Source organism: Psittacula echo, assembly GCF_963264785.1.
Source record: "Psittacula echo genome assembly, contig: SCAFFOLD_74, whole genome shotgun sequence".
Lineage (NCBI taxonomy): Eukaryota > Metazoa > Chordata > Aves > Psittaciformes > Psittacidae > Psittacula > Psittacula echo.
The window spans coordinates 206,652-215,032 of record NW_027664199.1 but is presented as its reverse complement, the minus strand read 5'-3'; positions in this window follow the sequence as shown (position 1 = coordinate 215,032).

The following is an 8,381-nucleotide window of genomic DNA, read 5'->3' as shown; positions in this document are numbered from 1 at the left end:
GAGACAACACTGTCCCACAGTTCAGCCCACACTCCACACCACTTCAAGTTTAAACATGTCCCCACCAAACACCCACTGCTATAAGGGTCAGTAAGGAACCTTTCTTGTGTCATTGCTTACCTCTCAGACACGGAATGATCTTCCCCAGCTCTGTAGTTTGGAGTTCACTTCCAAAAACAAAGGCAGTGAAGAAAGCCCCAACCATTAGCATTAATAATTGCAACCAAAATCATTTAGCAGTCTCAACACAAATGGGAGCGCCGAGCCAAGCCAAAGACAACCAGCTGGAACCCTTGTCAGTACAGCAGAGCCAACCCTGAGGGATAAGGCTCACTTATTCTTGTCTTAAAGCTTATTCTCAGCTTTTTCCTAATCACACCATTCAGTGAAGGCAAGCACTTAGAATAAAAAAAACATTTGGATAGGGATTAATAATAGACTTGGTGACAGAAGGACAGCGTATAACAGCCCTGTCCTACCAGAGTGCCTGTCACAGCCAGGAGAAACTGAAGATCCTTAAGACAAAAATCTTTGCCGTTCAAGGAGGCCACAGCAACCATGCAAGGGCTGGTGATTGCAGGGCTCGGTGACAAGGCCAAGGGCACCGCGTGCAGGCTTCCGACACACTGCTGTGACCATGTTTGCAACAGCAGTCTCTCTGTGAGCTGGTAAACTGCAAAGGGAAAGACAGCTAAAAGCAAGCGAGAACCAAACAACACCCCCACTGAGCGGGCTGCTCCCGTGCCCCTCTATCCTTCACTCAGTAAGGATGGAGCAAAACGGGAAGATGAGGAAACCCTGCCACAAAAATACAACAACAACAACAAAAATTAAACCTCCCCAGATTTCTCTCTGCTGCGCTTCACTGTCTTGTTCCATCTTTGGTAAAGAAACATGTAAATGGCAACATTTAAAACTTTAAAGATAAGACTTTGTTTCTTCCAAATAAGATTTCTTTTCCTTTCTTTTAAAAAAGGGATCTTCCATTACTCACTTGCAGAATAAATGAAAAGAAGCAATAGCCACATAAGCCAGCATCCTTCATCTCCTTAGAAAAACAGCTCCATCCTTCAAAACAAAAGCACACATGGATGAGTTACAGAGCAAAAGCTTCAGTGCTGTACAACGAGCGGGATTCCATGCATGGGAACATGAACATACCCATCTACACAGGAAAAGCAGCACACGACTGGTGAACTCCCTGTTCAGGTGCTTATGCTTCAAAGCCTTTTTTTAAGGAATTTTTAGCCAGGAAAGGCTGGCAAATCCCATCGACTGCACGTTACGTGAGCCTCTCCTGGCTGCTGGAAAAGCTGCCTGCATTTAAATGTCTCCTACAGGCTCTGCTTGTTCTAAGTGTCTACAGGCAGTGGCTAATTCTTTGAGCAAATGTCCTCCTGAAGACTTCGGAGCCACAAGGAGTCACAAGAGAGGGCTCGATGGCAATCTGACATATCCCAAAATTCACAACAGAAATTAAGTGTCACTTCTCTCCAAAACCTGCGGTCAAAAGACAGACAGGACAATGCAAGATTCTCACCATTAAAAGGACAAGTGTCAGTCCTAGCTTTGAAACTCCTGCCATTAAGGCAGCAATGATAATAATACAAAGATTCGCCAAACCACATCCTTTATTATTAACAGATGGAGCAGCTGCTATCGAAGCATCTCTCCCATCTTCTCCCCGTGTCTGCCAAGAAAAAAACTCCAGCGTAAATCAGGCATCAGGACCCACAGAACATGGATTTCCTTCAGTTTAGAGACCTGCCTTTGCACAGAAGGGCTCACACACATTTCTGGGGGGATACTGCCAAACAGCTGGATTACAGTTCCCCACTAACTCAGTCCACAGGATCTTGAAGTGCACAGTCAGAGAATCAGAGAATCATAGAATAGTTAGGGTTGGAAAGGACCTTAAGATCATCTAGTTCCAAACCCCTGCCACGGGCAGGGACACTTGGCACTAAACCGAGTCACCCAAGGGTCCGTCCAACCTGGCCTTGAACGCTGCCAGGGATGGAACATTCACAATTTCCATGGGCAACCCGAGCCTGAGCCTCACCACCCGCACAGTGAAGAATTTCTTCCTTCTAGCTAACCTGAACTTCCTCTGCTTCGCTTTAAGCCCATCACCCCTTGTCCTCTTGTTACAGTTCCTGATCAAGAGTCCCTCCCCAGTATCCTTGTAGGCCCCCTTCAGATACTGGAAGGCTGCTATGAGGTCTCCACACAGCCTTCTCTTCTCCAGGCTGAACAGCCCCAACTTCCTCAGCCTGTCTTCATACGGGAGCTGCTCCAACCCCCTTATCGTCCTTGTGGCCCTCCTCTGGACTTGCTCCAACAAGTCCCAACTCCCCCCAAAGTTCTGTGGCCATCTAAAAGCTTTTCTCCTAAAAAGATTATGCAAACAGGGGGACTGATACCAAAGGGAACAACGGGACAGAAGGAATCTCAAGGAAGTCTGCAGAATTTGTCAGATGTACAGAACAGGTCAAGGGAAGGCTGAAACAAGAAATGCATTTTCTCCCACGGCCCATCAGTCACCTCAGGGTTTTACTTTACCTATAAAATAACTTTTTAAAAATATTAACCTTGCTGAGGAAAAAAAACAAGGTAAGCACCTGCTAGAGGAGATGCTTCTGCCCACTCATGGCTCCGTGGCGGAATATCACACTGTAAGCACAGCCAATGCACCCAAAACACCTCATCTCCCCAGCTTCAAGAGATGGCTTTTCAAAGGTTCATCAGCTCTGAACGATGGCAGAGACATAGGGGTGTCTGTGGTGAACAATCCCCTTACTGTGCTTTCTGTTTCAGATAAAGCAGGCTTTTACAGGCCATCTTTGACACTGTTTCATCATCCATTCTGCAGTTTCTTCCCCCTTAGTTTGTTTGTCAGCCTCTCTTTTTTGTTCTTCAGTGAAATGCACCTGCGGCACTGCTTGCACTCTTCCCTGTACAGGTTCGAAAACTGATTCATAGGAGAAGCTCTTACTGCATGCATCTCCCAGTCCGTAGCCTCTGTTCCCTGCCTGCCTGCTCGGACAGAGAAAGCACGACTCAGCTCACAGCAAAAAAAGCAAGGTCATTTCAATTAATTAAAATGGACCATGACCAACCCCAGAAGCTTTTACTTAGGGCAGCTTCTACTTACAGGCAAGTGTAACAAGCAAGATTTTCAGACAAAGTTATGAATGAGTCAGACCTGAGCCACCAACTCATTCACCTCTCGAGTTCTTCAATCAAAAATGAACTGTTAAAGGCATTAAACTCTGCCCCAACCAAAGGGCCAAGAAAGGCAATTCAACGGGCAGCACCTCCAGACAAAGCATGTTTTCAGCACTGCCTTTAATCCCTTACCAGTGATCAACTATCCTTCAAGCTCCCACATTCTATAATGACAAGTGCTTCCAGAAGGTGGCTGGTAATTCATCAGGAGACGACATTTTCCTTCTTTTGACGGTTCTCTACGGGATCGTGCACAGAACGACAGCAAAGCCCTGTCTCCTTTAAACATCATTTCTCCCTCTGAGCAGGTTTTTCCATGTATGCTACAAACTCAAAACGGTTAAGACACATGACTTAGGCCTCAAAATTTGGCTCTCAAAGGAGCAATGTGGAAAATAAAACTGGATCCCATTAAAGCAACCGTCAGTTACCAATTTCATCATTTTTCGTAGAATCCTAGAATAGTTACAGTTGGAAAGAACCTTAAGACCAACTAGTTCCAGCCCCCCTGCCATGGGCAGGGACACCCCACACTAAACCATGGCACCCAAGGCTCCATCCAACCTGGCCTTGAACACTGCCAGGGATGGGCATTCATTACTTCCCTGGGCAACTCATTCCAGTGCCTCACCACTCTTACAGTAAAGAATTTCTTCCTTAGATCCAACCTAAACTTCCCCTGTTGAAGTTTGAACCCGTTACCCCTTGTCCTACCACTACTGTTCCTAACAAAGAGCCCCTCCTCAGCATCCTTATAGGTCTCCTTCGGACACTGGAAGGCTTCTATGAGGTCTCCACGCAGCCTTCTCTTCTCCAGGATGAACAGCCCCAACTTTCTCAGCCTGTCTTCATACAGGATGTGCTCCAGTCCCCTGTTCATCCTCGTGGCACTTCTCTGGACTTGTTCCAACAGTTCCATGTCCTTTTTATGTTGAGGACACCAGAACTGCGCACAATACTCCCAGTGAGGTCTCGCGAGAGCAGAGTAGAGGGGCAGGATCACTTCCTTTGACCTGCTGTCACGCTCCTTTTGATGCAGCCCAGGATGCGGTTGGCTTTCTGGGCTGCGAGCGCACACTGCCGGCTCATGTTATGTTTCTCATCGACCAACACCCCCAAGTCCTTCTCTGCAGAGCTGCTCTGAATCTCTTCTCTGCCCAACCTGCAGCTGTGCCTAGGATTGCTCCAACCCAGGTGTATGACCTTGCACCTGGCATGGTTAAACTTCCTAAGGCTGGCATCAGCCCACCTCACGAGCGTGTCAAGGTTCCCTCTGCATGGCATTCCTTCCCTCCAGCCTATCAACCGAACCACACAGCTTGGTGCCATGGGCAAACTTGCTGAGGGCGCACTCAATCCCACTGTCCACGTCACCGACAAAGATGTTGAACAAGACCGGTCCTGTCGTGGTTTAAGTCTAGTCAGTGACTCAGAACCATGCAGTCGCCCTCCCACTCCCCCCCTCCTTCCTCCCTCCCACTCCCAGAGGGATAGGAAGCAGAATCCAAAGAATGCAACTCCCACAAGTTGAGATAAGAGCAGTCCAGTAACTAAGGTATAACACAAACCCACTACTGCTACCACCAATAATAATGATAAGGGGAATAACAAGGGAAGAGAATACAATCGCTCACCACCCGCCGACCGATACTCAGCCCAACCCGAGCAGTGATCTAGCCCGTCCAGGTAACTGCCCCCAGTTTATATAGTGGGCATGATGTGCTGTGGTATGGAATACCTCTTTGGCTAGTTTGGGTCAGGTGTCCTGTCTCTGCTTCCTCCCGCCTTCCCCTCCTCCCTGGCAGAGCAGGAGACTCAGAAAGTCCTTCGTCAGAGTAAACACTACTGAGCAGCAACTAAAAACATTGGTGTTATCAGCGTTGTTCCCAGGCCAAAAGTCAAAAACAGCACTGCGCCAGCTACTAAGAAGGAGAAAAATGACTGCTACTGCTGAACGCAGGACAGGTCCCAACACCGATCCCTGAGGAACACCACTCGTTACTGGTCTCCAGCTGGACATTGAGCCATTGATCACAACCCTTTGCATGCAGCCATCCAGCCAGTTCTTTACCCGCAGAGTGGTCCATCTATCAAACTGATGTCTCTCTAATTTAGAGACAAGGACGTCATGTGGGACAGTGCCGAACGCTTTGCACAAATCCAGGTAGATGACGTCAACTGCCAAACCCCTGTCCATCAGTTCCGTAGCCCCACCATGGAAGGCCACCAAATTGGTCAGGCAGGATTTGCCCTTAGTGAAGCCATGCTGGCTGTCACCAACCACCTCCTTGTTTTTACCGTGCCTTAGCATGCCTTCCAGGAGAATCTGCTCCAAGATTTTGCCAGGCACAGAGGTGAGACTGCCTGGTCTGTAATTCCCTGGGTCATCCACTTCCCCCTTCTTGAAAACGGGGGTTATATTTCCCTTTTTCCAGTCGTCGCGAGCTTCACCTGACTGCCATGATTTTTCAAATATGATGGACAGTGGCTTAGCAGCTTCATTTGCCAGCTCCTTGAAGACCCGTGGATGGATTTCATCAGGCCCCATGGACTTGTCCACAGTCAGGTTCTTAAGATGGTCTCGAACCAGATCCTCTCCTACAGTGGGCCTAAGGTCTTCATTCTCAAATTTTTACCTTTAAGGGGAACCAGCTGAACTCTTAACCATGCTGTCCCAAAGAATGTTAGAGAATAACAGAATCATAGAACGGTTTGGATTGCAAAGGACCTTAAGATCGTCTAGTTTCAACACCCTGCCACAGGCAGGGACACCTCACACAAGACCATGGTGCTTAAGCCCCATCCAGCCCGGCCTTGACCACTGCCAGGGATGGAGCAATCACCACTGCTTTGGGCAACCTGTGCCCGGGCCTCACCACCCGCACAGTGAAGAATTTCTTCCTTCTAGCTAACCTGAACTTCCTCTGTTTCACTTTAAGCCCATCACCCCTTGTCCTGTTGCTACAGTCCCTGATCAAGAGTCTCTCCCCAGCATCCCTGTAGGCCCCCTTCAGATACTGGAAGGCTGCTATGAGGTCTCCACGCAGCCTTCCCTTCTCCAGGATGAACAGCCCCAACTTTCTCAGCCTGTCTTTGTACACGAGCTGCTCCAGCCCCCTTAGCATCCTCGTGGCCCTCCTCTGGACTTGCATTGACAGCTCTATGTCCTTCTCTTGAGGACACCAGAACTGTACACAGTGCTCCAAGTGGGGGTCTCATGAGAGCACAGTAGAGGAGCAGGATCGCCTCCCTTGACCTGCTGGTCCTGCTGCTGGTGATACAGCCCAGGGGACAGGGGGTTTCTGGGCTCAAGTGCATGCTGAAGCCGGCTCATGTTCCGACCCCCAGGTCCTTCTCCTCAGGCTGCTCTGAATCACTTCTCTGCACAGCCTGTAGCTCTGCCTGGGACTGCCCTGACCCAGGGGCAGGAGCCTGCACTCGGCTTTCTTGAACTTCATGAGGTTGGCCACCTCTCCAGCACGTCCAGGCCCCTCTGGATGCCATCCCTTCCATCCAGCGTGTCGACTGCACCACAGAGCTCGGTGTCGTCAACAAACTTGCTGAGGGTGCTCGATGCCACTGTCTGTGTCACCGACAAAGACGTTGAACAGGCTCTGCCCCAACACCGACCCCTGAGGGACACCATTCGTCACTGGTCTCCAGGTGGACATGGAGCCACTGACCGCCAACTCTCTGCGTGCAGTCATCCAGCCAATTCCTTGTCCACCGGGTGTCCATCCAGCAAATTCATGTCTCTCCCGTTTAGAGACAAGGATGTCGTGTGGGAGGATGTTAAATGAATTTTATTTGCTCCAGACAGCACGAACGTGGCGGGAAGGGCCGGGGGCAGCTGGTCACTTGTGGGTGGAGGGCAGGCCCCGGAGGTGGTAGATCCAGGAGCCCCCAGGGCAAGAGACCACCAGCCTGCTGGTGACAGGAGCCGGGCCGCCCGTGAAGGAGACGGTGATGGTGGTGCTGCTCTTGGCACGCAGCATGGCGGGGGCCCTGACGGTGAAGGCCGGGTGCTTTACTGCATACTGGAACGCCGTGGCCTTCGGGAAGACGTTCCTGAAGGAGATGGAGGTAGTGCCGCCGGCTGGGATCAGGAAGGGGCCCTGGGATTCAGGGGGCAGCGCAAGGCCAATGAGTGGGATGCAGTACTGCCCACCCACTGCGGAGCTGAGCTGCAGCGTGGCCTTGGCTTCGCCCAGGTGGCAGGGCTCAAAGGTCACTTCCACATTCAGGTCCGAGCCCCCAGCACTGGCGGGTGCCGCGCTGATGGATTTTGCCGTCTGGAAGTCGGCACAGTCGGTCTGCGCAGGGGAGACAAGAGACCACGGGGCTTGGGTCACAACGGCAGAGCCAGCACCTCGGGAAGAACACGACGGTCCCCTGGCCCTGGCCTGTCCCACCCAGACCGTACCCCTGGGGAGTGCCTGCGGTGAATGGGCATGAGAACCGTCCAAACGTGCCCAGCAGGGACAACCCTGCACCCAAGCCCCAAGATGCCTGACTGTCAGACCTGGGCTGCACGGGGGAAGCAAGCCCAGGCACCATGGGGCCTGTAAAAGCAGCTCCAACCAGGGCGGCAGACACAGGCCTGAAAGGGAGGACAGTGCAGCTGGCGACAAGCCCACGCTAGTGGGAAGACCCCTGGGCTCACATGGCCACCCTGGCTCTGCCAGGCCAAGCCAGAGGCACTTGGACCCCTTGGTGGAGAGGGCTGGCGCTGGCCAGAGGAGCTGCCTCCCAGCCAGAGCCCCGGCAGCCCGGGCTCACCTGTAGGAGGTACTCGGTCTTCTGCTGGGCAAAATTCCGTATTTTGGTGGTGATGGTCTGACGGGAGCCCAGCGTGGTGCGGAAATACACGGGCTTCTCTGGCCTGCTCGAGGTGGCTTTCAGCTGCAGGTTGTAAGACAGAGAGCCCAAGTCGCTGCTCTGGAGCACCAGGTGCCCGGTGCTCTCACCCGTTTTCAGGGGCTGATACTCCAAGACAAGATCCGCCTGGGAGGAAGGAAGGAAAAAGCCACTGCGTCAGGCAGAGGCAGGGAACACGTGTGCCTGAGAAGCAGGCAGTTGGTCCCTGCTGTGCTCAGGCAGTGCTGGAAGCCTGGGCTGCCTTCCCTGCTCTGACTCCCTCTCTCTGGGGCACA